Here is an 11,634-nt window from a genome sequence, read left to right on the forward strand (position 1 = left end):
CGACAGGCAACCACGACACTTGCTTTGGTGAGCCAATAGGTCCCAGCCCTTCTGCTGCACACTGAGCTGCATACCTATTGGTCTCATCGCTGACATGCTGCACGATTTCATCATCCATGAAGGCCAGGAAGTAGTCAACAAAGTCATCTCCTGCGTTGCATGGGAAGGCAGGCTGTATTCCAGCATTTGTCATATCAAACGGTGGATTGTGTGGCTGAAAATCTGCACCGTCAGACCAAACAAATGCATTCACTTGTGCTGTGCGTGGTTCAGTGGCAGTGGCAGGTTGCATTGCACTCGTTTCCCCGTGAGAAGGAGCTGAGGTGGAGGCAATGGGTGAGGCAATGGGTGAGGCAGGAGTTGAGGCAGGAGGCGAGCGGGAGGGGGGGTGAGGCAGGAGGCAACGGGGAGGGGGGTGAGTGCGGGGGCGGTGAGTGGGGGGGTGGCGAGGGTGAGGGAGCTGAGCGGGGGGCAGGTGGGGGGGTTTCTGACCTGGTGCATGGTGAAACTTGACCCTTTCTACCCCGCTTATCACCTCGCTTATCTCCTCGCTTATCACCCAGCTTTGACCTCCAACTGCCACGCATCCCCTTTGTTCTAGGCCTGCCTGCCCTGCCTGCACGGCCTGCTTTCCCTCGCTTTGCAGGCTTTGGTAATTCGTACTCCTCAGATGATGTAGACTGAGGAGAGGGCACGGCAGATGATGATGATGATGTGAGGGCAATAGGGCTAGGGGAACGGGAAATTGATGGGAAATGCTTACTAGGGCCTGGTGTGGGAGACATGAGCCTGCGCTTCACTCCCTTCCCACGTGCAATACCAGATTTGCCCATAGGAGCCTTTCCTTTCCCAGAGTAAGTTGGGGGTGGTGGGGGGGAAACAACACGATCACTTTCATCACTGTCACTATCAATGGAAAATGGTTCACCACCAATCACTGCCAAATCATCACTGCTTGCTGTGAGTGTGTCACTTTCACTGCCACAATCAAGAGTAGTACTTACAGTTTTGTCCAGCCCACTTCTAATTTCAGGAGTGCTCAACCCCTTCTGCCTCGCCATTGGCAGTTCCTTTACTGGTGTAGAGGTAGAGGGAACACTAGCACTAATCATTGTAGAGGAGGAAGCGAGCGACGATGAGTTGGGACAGAGCGCCATTATCACGCACAGAGCAGGACAGATACTGACTGATGCGGGTCAGGGCAGGGGTGGGGGGGGCCCCCTCGGGGTTGGAGGAGGGAGGTGTGGGATGGCTGGCGTGAAAGAACTCGACAGCTACTCTTGCGTGAGACACTTTGCGCACCGGGAAAACGCGCGGTGTTCAAAATATTCACGATCATTCCAGAATGACACCCGCGGTTTGGTCCAGTTTTGTCAATGTCATTCTGGAATGACACCCACGGTTAAAGGGTTAACCCAAGGTGCACGCTCGACTGCATTGGATAATCTTGGTTAGGGTGGAGGAATTGGGCGCCCAGTAGGTGTCGTTAAAGACCTGCAGGAGTTTTTTCATGCCCAGGTGGATTCCGTTGTGGGTATCCAGGTGCCGGAGGGCATCAAGGGCAGTGTTGGGGGCTAGGATGATATGCCTGGACGAAGTGAGCAGGTGGTCGCCTGGTGATATAGCTTTTTGAAGAGGTGTTCGGGAATCCAGGAGGGTTGTTTCTTATGATACCACTGTTGGAGGAGATCTGGCTCCGGTTGTACGGCACTGATGGGAAGCTGGGAGAGAGCATCTGCGTTCGTATGGAGTTTGCCAGGGTGGTATGAAATTTCATAGTTAAACTCCTCCAGTGTCTCGCACCATCTGATGAGCTGGGCATTGTGGGTGTCAGACTGCCGCAGCCATTGGAGGGACTGATGATTGGTAATGATGGTGACTTGGGTCCCTGACAGGTATGCCCGGAAATGCTCTAGTGCCCAGATGATGCCTAGGCACTCCCTCTCTGTGGCAGCATAATTTTTTTCTGCCTGGTTAAGGGTACAGCTGGCGGAGGCAATGATGTACTTGTGGCCCTCTTGGATTTGGGCTAGAATAGTGCCGATTGCAATCAAGGAGACATCGGTGTAGAGTCGGAATGGGAGGGCATAGTGGGAAAGGCCACATCTGGGGCAGAAACGAGTCTGCCCTTAAGTTGTTGGAAGGTGGCTCATCTCTCATCCCTCCAGATGAATGGTTCTCCCTTCCGGGTCAGGTTGTGGAGTGACTTAGCAATGTGAGAGAAACCCCTTCACGAAACATTAGTAATAGGACGTCAGGCCAAGGAAGGACAGGATTCCATGCACGTCTTGTGGCATAGGGATGTCCTCGATGGCATGGAGCTTGTCTGGGTCAGGAGATATACCAGCCCGGGAGATGACATGTCCCAGGAATGAGACGGTTCTGGTGGCCAGGACGCACTTGGAGGGCTGGAGTTTGAGGCCTGCTTGTTGTATCCGTGTGAAGACCTGGTGAAGGCGCTGAAGGTGGTCGGCCCAGGTCTTGCTAAATACAATGACGTCGTCTAAGTGGGCTAGACAGATCTCCTAGGTGAGGCCGCTGAGGACAGACTCCATTAGTCTCGAGAAGGTGGTGGGGGCGTTACAGAGGCCAAAGGGTAGGACATTAAATTCATAATGTTTCCCGTTGCTGGTCGAGAAAGCAGTCTTGCCTCTGTCTTCTGGTCGCACTGGGACCTGCCAATACCCCGACTGGAGGTCGAGGGTGGAGAACCAGGAGGCGCCGTACAGGGAATCTAGGGAGTCGTCTATCTGCGGGAGTGGAGTAGCGTCCTTGGTGGTCAGGGCGTTGAGCTAGTGGTAATCTACGCAGAACTGCATTGTGACATCATTCTTCTTCACAAGAACGACAAGGGAGGACCAAGGGCTGGTGGAGGGGGAGATGACTCTGGCCTCGATCATCTCTTGAACCTGGCGGTCTTCCTCTTCCCGCTGTTTGGGATTTTTCTGCCAGGATGGGTGTTGAATCGGTGGGCCCTTCGTGTGGATCTCATGAGCCAGGTAGGTGGTATGTCCAATATTGGCGGGTCCTGCCACAAAAAGCTCCTGGAAATCCAGGAGGAGGCAGCAGAGGGTGTCTGACTGGTGGGTGGAGAGATGGTCAGGAATGGGGGGCAAGGGGGCAGGGGAACTGGAAGGGGAGGGGGTGCAGGGCTCGGCTTTCTCCATCTCTCCAATTATGAGCCCTTTAGGGAGGGTGAGGGGTGAGGGGGCGAGGTTGGCAATTCGGACTGCTGTGTGATGAGGGGGAAGGAAGGTTGGGGGCAGGAGGCAGGCCGAGAGGGTTCCAGGTGGCAGGTATGGGGAGAACGGGATACCCGAGGGCTGGTTGAGGGGCACCCAGGCTTCGTGGTGGAGGGGGATGGTTACTGCAGAGGAGGGAACGAGGGAGGGAGGGGGAGGGGAGGGGGAGGAGGGGAGATCAGGGGAAGGGGAGAGGGACATGGCTTCTTCCGGCCAAGGCCGGGTTGTGCAGGCCTGGGGGGGGAGGGGTATTTCTGGAACTGGAGTTGTCTGTTGTGGCAATCAATGGTGGCTCCTAGCTTCTGTAGCAAGTCCAGTCCCAGATATCCGTCATAGTTGTGGCAGGAAGAGTCAAATACAATGAACTTATAGTGTGTCGATGCCGGTTGGTGGGAGTCGACATGCAGGGCCCGTTTTTCCCCACAGATTGGCAGGGGGCCATCCCCTATGTCCACAAGATGAGTAGCCATCGGGAATAGCAGGCCAAAAGTCGACTTATGACAGGAGAAGTAGTGACTATACAGGCAAGATCTGGCCGCTCCCGTGTCAACCAGAAGTCTGGCTTTCACCCCGTTCAGCATCATATTGTGGTAAACTGGGGGGCAGTATTTGGGGGAAGTGGCCCCTGCCATCATGGGAAGGTGCGGGGGCGGTCCTAAAAAATCCAACTGCTGGGGGCTGCCTCCTTCTTCCTCCGGCTCTGGTTCCCTGGATTCGGTATCTTCCATGGGTGTGGGTTCGTCCTCTGGTTCCTCGTTCCCTAAGGAGGAGACTTTACATCGGCCTGGGGTGGTGGTCTTGTGCCTGGCAGCTTTCAATTGGTCCCTGATGTCATGCAGTGGGCACCTGGAGCTGCAAGTGGAGAACTCCCAGGGATTCACCAGAATGAGGTTGGGTTCCCCTTGTAACTGGGGTGCCGGTGGGTGGGGTGCGCCCTAGGCAGGCTGGGTGCTGGTGTGGGGCTGGTGTGGGGCATAGGGAGACGTGGCTTGACTGGAGGAGCTGGGATTTTCATGGGCAACTTTTTCACCATGTAGATTTGCTGGGGTGTGGGGCGGGAGGTCAGGAGGTGGCGTATGAGTTGGATGTCCTTATCCATGTCTCCTGTAGGGTCGTTGATTGTAAAATGATCCTTGACCATGCTGGGGAGAACTCTGAGGAGAGTATTGAAAATGTGTTGCTCCCAGGTTTCATCATCTGCCTCTGGGTAGGCAGCGGTGACCAGGCATCTGGCCTGGATTAAAGTGTCATCTAAATTGCCACCAAAAGTTAGGCTATCCAATTGGGATAGCGCCACCACTTTACCTAGTGATGGAGCGATGCCCTGAATCACGAGCTTCGTGAAATACTGCCAGGTGAGCCCCGGGATGACCTAAGGTGCAATGTTGGCTGCCACTTTACCCAGTAGAGGGAGTGTAATCGCGATTTTTTGCTTGTCATTCTCGAACCCGATGTCTAGCAAAGGTTTAATAATTGCCAGGTATGTGTGAGCATCATACTGTTCAGGGTTGAATTTGGGCAATTGCGCGTGAGGTTTGGTTGCCATTTTGCTGGTATGTCCTGATTACCTCTCTCATATGCCCGGGCCAAGAACCACCGCTGTCCACCAGTGCAATGCTAGGTGTTTTAGGGTCGGCTTCCCATACCTCTAACGCCTAGTGTGTAGCTGGGTTCTCTTTCTAGACTGGAGCTTAGACAAATAAGAGAGGCAGGATACTAAAACTGAAGGCAACAACCTTACATGTGTATTGCTAAATTCTACAAATGGAACGGGTAGATGTCACAAGAGTAATTCTGAGCAATTATAAACCTTAGGTCTAGATTGTGGGTATTAGTATCACACAGGATACTATTTGAGACAAGATCAGGTAAAGTGAATAGCACTACGATCAGGAGTCCTAGGGCAGTGAAACCAAAAACTGTCACTTGGGGGAAGTCCGAGTTTTATCTATCGGGTGGAGTTCTGTTCACTAGGGCTGCAGCACTGTTGTCACTGTTGGCAGTCTAACTCATTTGTCTGTTACTTTATTAGTTATGACTATGGCAATGGAACCTCCGATGGATCTCAGCGTGAGGCTGTGTCACTATGATGGCATTGCATCCACTCTGACAGACACTTTATCCACTGCCCGGCCGTGTTCACCGTCTCAGTCACTTTATCTATTCCACCTTTCTTTTACACTAACTCTGACAGCTTTTATTTCTGACTTTCCGTGTTCTAGTAATTCACCATTCTGCCCTTGCTTTACTGAATCACTTCACTGTGCTTTCACTGTCACTCACTATCAGGATTGGGTGTGGTGGCAGTCAGGTACAGGGGCGGCAGGAACAACTCAGCCTGACTACTGGCAGGGCTGAGTTCTGCAGGGGCCTCCATATTCAGGGGCCACGGGATCACGCATAGGGCCGTCCTCTCTCGTGCGGGGCTGTGGGTGGCAAAGGGCCCCCTCGCTCTCAGGGCTTGGGGTTGAAGTCTGGACCTATGGGTTGGGGCTGAACAGCTGCCTGAATTGTTCATTCAGGTGCCTGACGGAGGACAAAGGTCTCCGGCGTCGGGGTGTAGGGATGTCCTTCCCAGGGGTCCTGGGGAGGTGGTCTGGAGGTCCTGCGGGCTGTGGTCTCCAGTGGTCGGGGACGCCATCAGGAGTGAGCTGCGGCGTCGGCCTCTGTCGGGGTCCATCAGACTAGGCCCCTCAGGGACCGGCTGTAGTAAGAAGAGCCCAGTGGTGGTCAAGGGGCCTCTCCAGTAGTCCTCAAGGCTGGGGCCTCCCTCTGGGTCGTAGTCTCTTGGAGGGGAGTCAACACCTGACAGAGGAGTGGCTACCGGCTGTCTCCTATCATAGGGCCCGGCTACTGGCCGTGGCCTTCTAGGGGCGCAGCTACCGGCCGTCGCATAGGCCCGGCTACTGGGTGTGGCCTTCTAGGGGCGCGGCTACTGGCCATGGCCTGTGGAGAGGAGCGGCTACAAGCCGACTCAAGGGCACCTTCAGAGCGGCTACCGGCTGTCTCCTGACAAAGGCGGGAGTGGCTACTGGCTGTCTCCCGATTACTTCAGGAGCGGCTACTGGCCGTCTCCTGTAGGACGGGCGAGCGGCTAAAGGCCATCCCCGGTAGGGCACCTTCGGAGCGGCTACCGGCCGTCTCCATTAGGGCACCTTTGGAGCAGCTACCGGCCGTCTCCTGTAGGAGGGTCGAGTGGCTACAGGCCGTCTCTGTCAGGGCACCTTTGGAGCGCCTACTGGCCGTCTCCTGGTTACCTCCAAAGTGGCTACCGGTTGTCTCCTGTAGGAGGGTCGAGCAGCTACCGGCTTTCTCTTTAAGGGCACCTTCAGAGCAGCTTCTGGCCGTTTCCTGATGAAAGCAGGAGTGGCTACAGGCCGTCTCCTGATTACCTTCAGAGCAGATGCAGGCCATCTCCTGTAGGAGGGTTGAGCAGCTACCGGCTTTCTCTTTAAGGGCACCTTCAGAGCAGCTTCTGGCCGTTTCCTGATGAAAGCAGGAGTGGCTACAGGCCGTCTCCTGATTACCTTCAGAGCAGATGCAGGCCATCTCCTGTAGGAGGGTTGAGCAGCTACCGGCCGTCTCAGGGGTGCTGACTGGAGCTAGAGTAATAGCTCCACCCCGATCCTGTTGGTGGTCGGCTCGCCTGGAAGGTAGTCTCTTTTTCCTGCTATGGTGGCAGTGGGCGGGTTCCGGGTCATAGAGGCGCGCGGCCCGGGTGAACTTATGTCCCTGTCGCCCGGAGTCAAGTTGCGCTCTATTCACCCCTTCATAGGTTCCTTCTGGGGATGTTGGGCTGTCCTCCGTAAGACTATTCAGCATTTTAGTTTCGGTTTTAACCAACCTTTAGTAAACGCACATGTATTGTTTTTGAAAACAAAAGGTCAAAGGTCAAGGTCAGAGGACACGGTTATCCTAAACACGTTTTATCCAATTTAGACCAAACTTTGTAGAAAGGCTAAGGATGAGGCAAGAATAAAAGGAGTCGATTATGAGAATAATTAGTCACAGGTCAAGGTCAGCAGGAAGGTCATGAGCCGATTCACAGGCGGTATTGTGCACACTACAATACCTGCTGAATGTTGTGGTACTACCGCTACCACTACTTGGGTCAAAATGTAGTCCCATTACCATTACAGCGAATATTATTAAATTATATTGCACTGTCACTGCTGTAGCCGTTATCAATACTTTATATATATATATATATATATATATATATATATATATATATATATATATATATATATATATATATATATACAAAAATCATTAAAGACCAAGGCGTAGCCATTGTTCACTATTTTTCTGTTGATCTTTTCGAGTTTTCTTACACATTGTTTTACACTATGATTCAGGTTGTAGATAATATGTCCAAGATCCATGTCGTAACTATATTTTATTAATTATTTATTTTCATTTTCCGTAGGACGTTTCGTGTATCCTTACACATCATCAGCGACTGTAATATAGATACAATACCTATAAAACATGACATATACAACATAAACCTATACAATATATATACTGAAATGTACAACAACGACTAATAAAAGTGTAGAGTTACAAGAGTATGGATAAAAGAGACAAACCCTTTAGGTGAAGTCAAGTATGAGCTACAGTTAAAAGTGTATGGATAAAAGAGACAAACCTTATAGGTGTAGTCAGCTATGAGCTACGTGGTTGACTGCGAAGGTTGTATGGGTGAGTGGGTGTTTGTGGCTGTGTAGTGTTGCCAGTTGTGTTATTGTGTGTGTAATGTTCATTTGTAATTGTCGCTGCTTGTGGTCGGGCCTTTGTGTTTTTAAACAGTTTGAGGGTACGATCTAGTCCAGTAGTTTGGTTGTTTATGGCTGGCGTGTTTTCACGTATGAGAAGTGCTTCTGCCAGTTGTAGTCTAATGTGGTCATGACATTTTTTTATTATATTAGTATTTTCTATTAGAACTTGTCTGTTTATTGATGTGTGATGTTGAGTCATATGATCTTTTATAGAACCGGATTGTAGGTGCATGGTTAAACGTCTGCTTAGTGTGGTTGTGATCATCCCAATATATTTCGTGTGACGAAGTTTACAACCTTCGTGTGGGCAAGTGAATTCATAAACTACATTGGTATGTTGAAGTTTGTTGGTTTGTTGAGCTGTGTTGTTTTTCATAATCATGTTGCTAACTTTCCTGTTTTTATAGTAAATAATTAAACTGAGCTTGTCTGAGGGGATAACACATGATGTGTTACGTGTCACAATCTCTCTAAGTACACGTTCATCCGTTTTATAAGCAGGGGACATCTGATTACCATAATACACATTGTGGGTAACAGTATGGGGAAGCGGTTGGACATTTGTGGTAGAGAATTGTTTTGAAATAAATTGACATATTTCTCTGTCAACTATTTGATTGGAATAACCATTGTTAATTAAGATCTGCTTTAATTTAGTTACTTCTGAGTGGAAGAGTTCCCACGATGAGCAGTTCCTATGAGCACGACGTAAGTATGACCTGATAACTGACAATTGGTACCGCTGCGGACACTCACTCACAGCATTAAGGCATCTACCCAAGTCCGTAGCTTTACGATATACGGAGGTTTTATAGTTACCATTCTCCTCTTCTATTAATACATCAAGAAAAGGGATTTTGTTGTTTGCACTTATCTCATAAGTAAATTTTAATATTGACTTATGTTCCATGGCAGTTCTTAGTTGTTTAAGGTGGTTTTCGTCTCTAACGACCACATAGATATCATCAACATAGCGACAATACGTGGTTGGACGCAGGTTGGTATCTTCTAACACTTTGTTTTCTAGGTGACACATGTAAAAGGCAGCAAATGTTGGGCCCAGGGGTGAACCCATGCTGACTCCGTTACCCTGCTGATACAGCTTACCGTCTGGGCTGCGAAAGGGAGCTTCGGTGGTGCATGCTCTCAGTAATGTTTCCAAGTTGTGGGTTGAGATCTTATTAGTCGTTGTTGTACATTTCAGTATATATATTGTATAGGTTTATGTTGTATATGTCATGTTTTATAGGTATTGTATCTATATTACAGTCGCTGATGATGTGTAAGGATACACGAAACGTCCTACGGAAAATGAAAATAAATAATTAATAAAATATAGTTACGACATGGATCTTGGACATATTATCTACAACCTGAATCATAGTGTAAAACAATGTGTAAGAAAACTCGAAAAGATCAACAGAAAAATAGTGAACAATGGCTACGCCTTGGTCTTTAATGATTTTTGTATAAAAGAAAACATTCTGCCTAAATATACCAATATTCGAACCCATGACCCGGCAGCAAGGCAAGAAAACATTACACTGGAGTATAGAAAACAACTAGTGCTCCGCCAAAAACACCAAAAAGAGATAGAAAGAAAACAGCTGAACGATCAGCGTACCGCCCTCTTGGCCGAATATAACATCTTTGACATCAACGATGACGTCCGCCACAACATCAATCAAACCTTGGACGACCTTCGCCGTCAAACAGAAGAAATAACCAAAACTTGAACCATTAAAAAACTGAACAAGCTATATGGAGGACAAGTCACCCTACCAGAAAAATCCGATTCTTTCCGTAACCTCTCGAATCATGTACTGACTGAACAAGAGAAGAAAGTGTTAAACCTGGGCCTTAATTGCCACCTACAGCCGAGGTTTGACAAAATTAACAAAATGATGGAATTAGAATTACTTAATACATCACTGCAAATATTGGAACAACAAGGCAAAATTACCATTAACCCTGACCTGCAAGACCAATTGAGGGCCGAGGGCACACGACGACGCAGCTACAAACGGAGCTCTCTCCTTACACCAGAACTTCAGCAAGCAGCCAAGGATCTTCGAACTAATACAGACATAGTCATTAGGCGAGCTGATAAGTCTAACATTTATGGTCTCCTCAACAAAGAAGACTACCAACACAAACTGGATGCTATTCTCAGTGACAATACCAAATTCCAGCAGATTTCCCGTGATCCAACAGAAACTCTCAAGAAGAAAATCAATCGAGTTATTACTGCAAACAACGCATGCCGAGACTCACCACACCTCACCCCCATAGTTGGACAGTATGCTCCAGGGTACATCTACGGTAATGTGAAAACCCATAAAACCAACAACCCACTCCGTCCCATCACCTCCCAGGTAACCACACCAACGTATACAACAGCGAGACAAGTAAATCAAATCATTACACCATACATTCCAGCGAAGTTTTCCCTGAAGTCCACAGACCAGTTCATAGACATTATCCGCTCTACTCGACCCAGCGGACTCTTGGCTTCGTTAGATGTTGAAAGCCTCTTCACTAACGTACCAGTAGACCAAACTATACAGATAATTTTAGAAAATGTGTATCACCACCCAACCCTGTGCCCACCTAAGATCTCAACCCACAACTTGGAAACATTACTGAGAGCATGCACCACCGAAGCTCCCTTTCGCAGCCCTGACGGTAAGCTGTATCAGCAGGGTAACGGAGTCAGCATGGGTTCACCCCTGGGCCCAACATTTGCTGCCTTTTACATGTGTCACCTAGAAAACAAAGTGTTAGAAGATACCAACCTGCGTCCAACCACGTATTGTCGCTATGTTGATGATATCTATGTGGTCGTTAGAGACGAAAACCACCTTAAACAACTAAGAACTGCCATGGAACATAACTCAATATTAAAATTTACTTATGAGATAAGTGCAAACAACAAAATCCCTTTTCTTGATGTATTAATAGAAGAGGAGAATGGTAACTATAAAACCTCCGTATATCGTAAAGCTACGGACTTGGGTAGATGCCTTAATGCTGTGAGTGAGTGTCCGCAGCGGTACCAATTGTCAGTTATCAGGTCATACTTACGTCGTGCTCATAGGAACTGCTCATCGTGGGAACTCTTCCACTCAGAAGTAACTAAATTAAAGCAGATCTTAATTAACAATGGTTATTCCAATCAAATAGTTGACAGAGAAATATGTCAATTTATTTCAAAACAATTCTCTACCACAAATGTCCAACCGCTTCCCCATACTGTTACCCACAATGTGTATTATGGTAATCAGATGTCCCCTGCTTATAAAACGGATGAACGTGTACTTAGAGAGATTGTGACACGTAACGCATCATGTGTTATCCCCTCAGACAAGCTCAGTTTAATTATTTACTATAAAAACAGGAAAGTTAGCAACATGATTATGAAAAACAACACAGCTCAACAAACCAACAAATTTCAACATACCAATGTAGTTTATGAATTCACTTGCCCACACGAAGGTTGTAAACTTCGTCACATGAAATATATTGGTATGACCACAACCACATTAAGCAGACGTTTAACCATGCACCTACAATCCGGTTCTATAAAAGATCATATGACTCAACATCACACA

The sequence above is a fragment of the Coenobita brevimanus genome, chromosome 95 (assembly GCF_032717465.1).
Source record: "Coenobita brevimanus isolate Jiangsu-jjx chromosome 95, ASM3271746v2, whole genome shotgun sequence".
Classification (NCBI taxonomy): domain Eukaryota; kingdom Metazoa; phylum Arthropoda; class Malacostraca; order Decapoda; family Coenobitidae; genus Coenobita; species Coenobita brevimanus.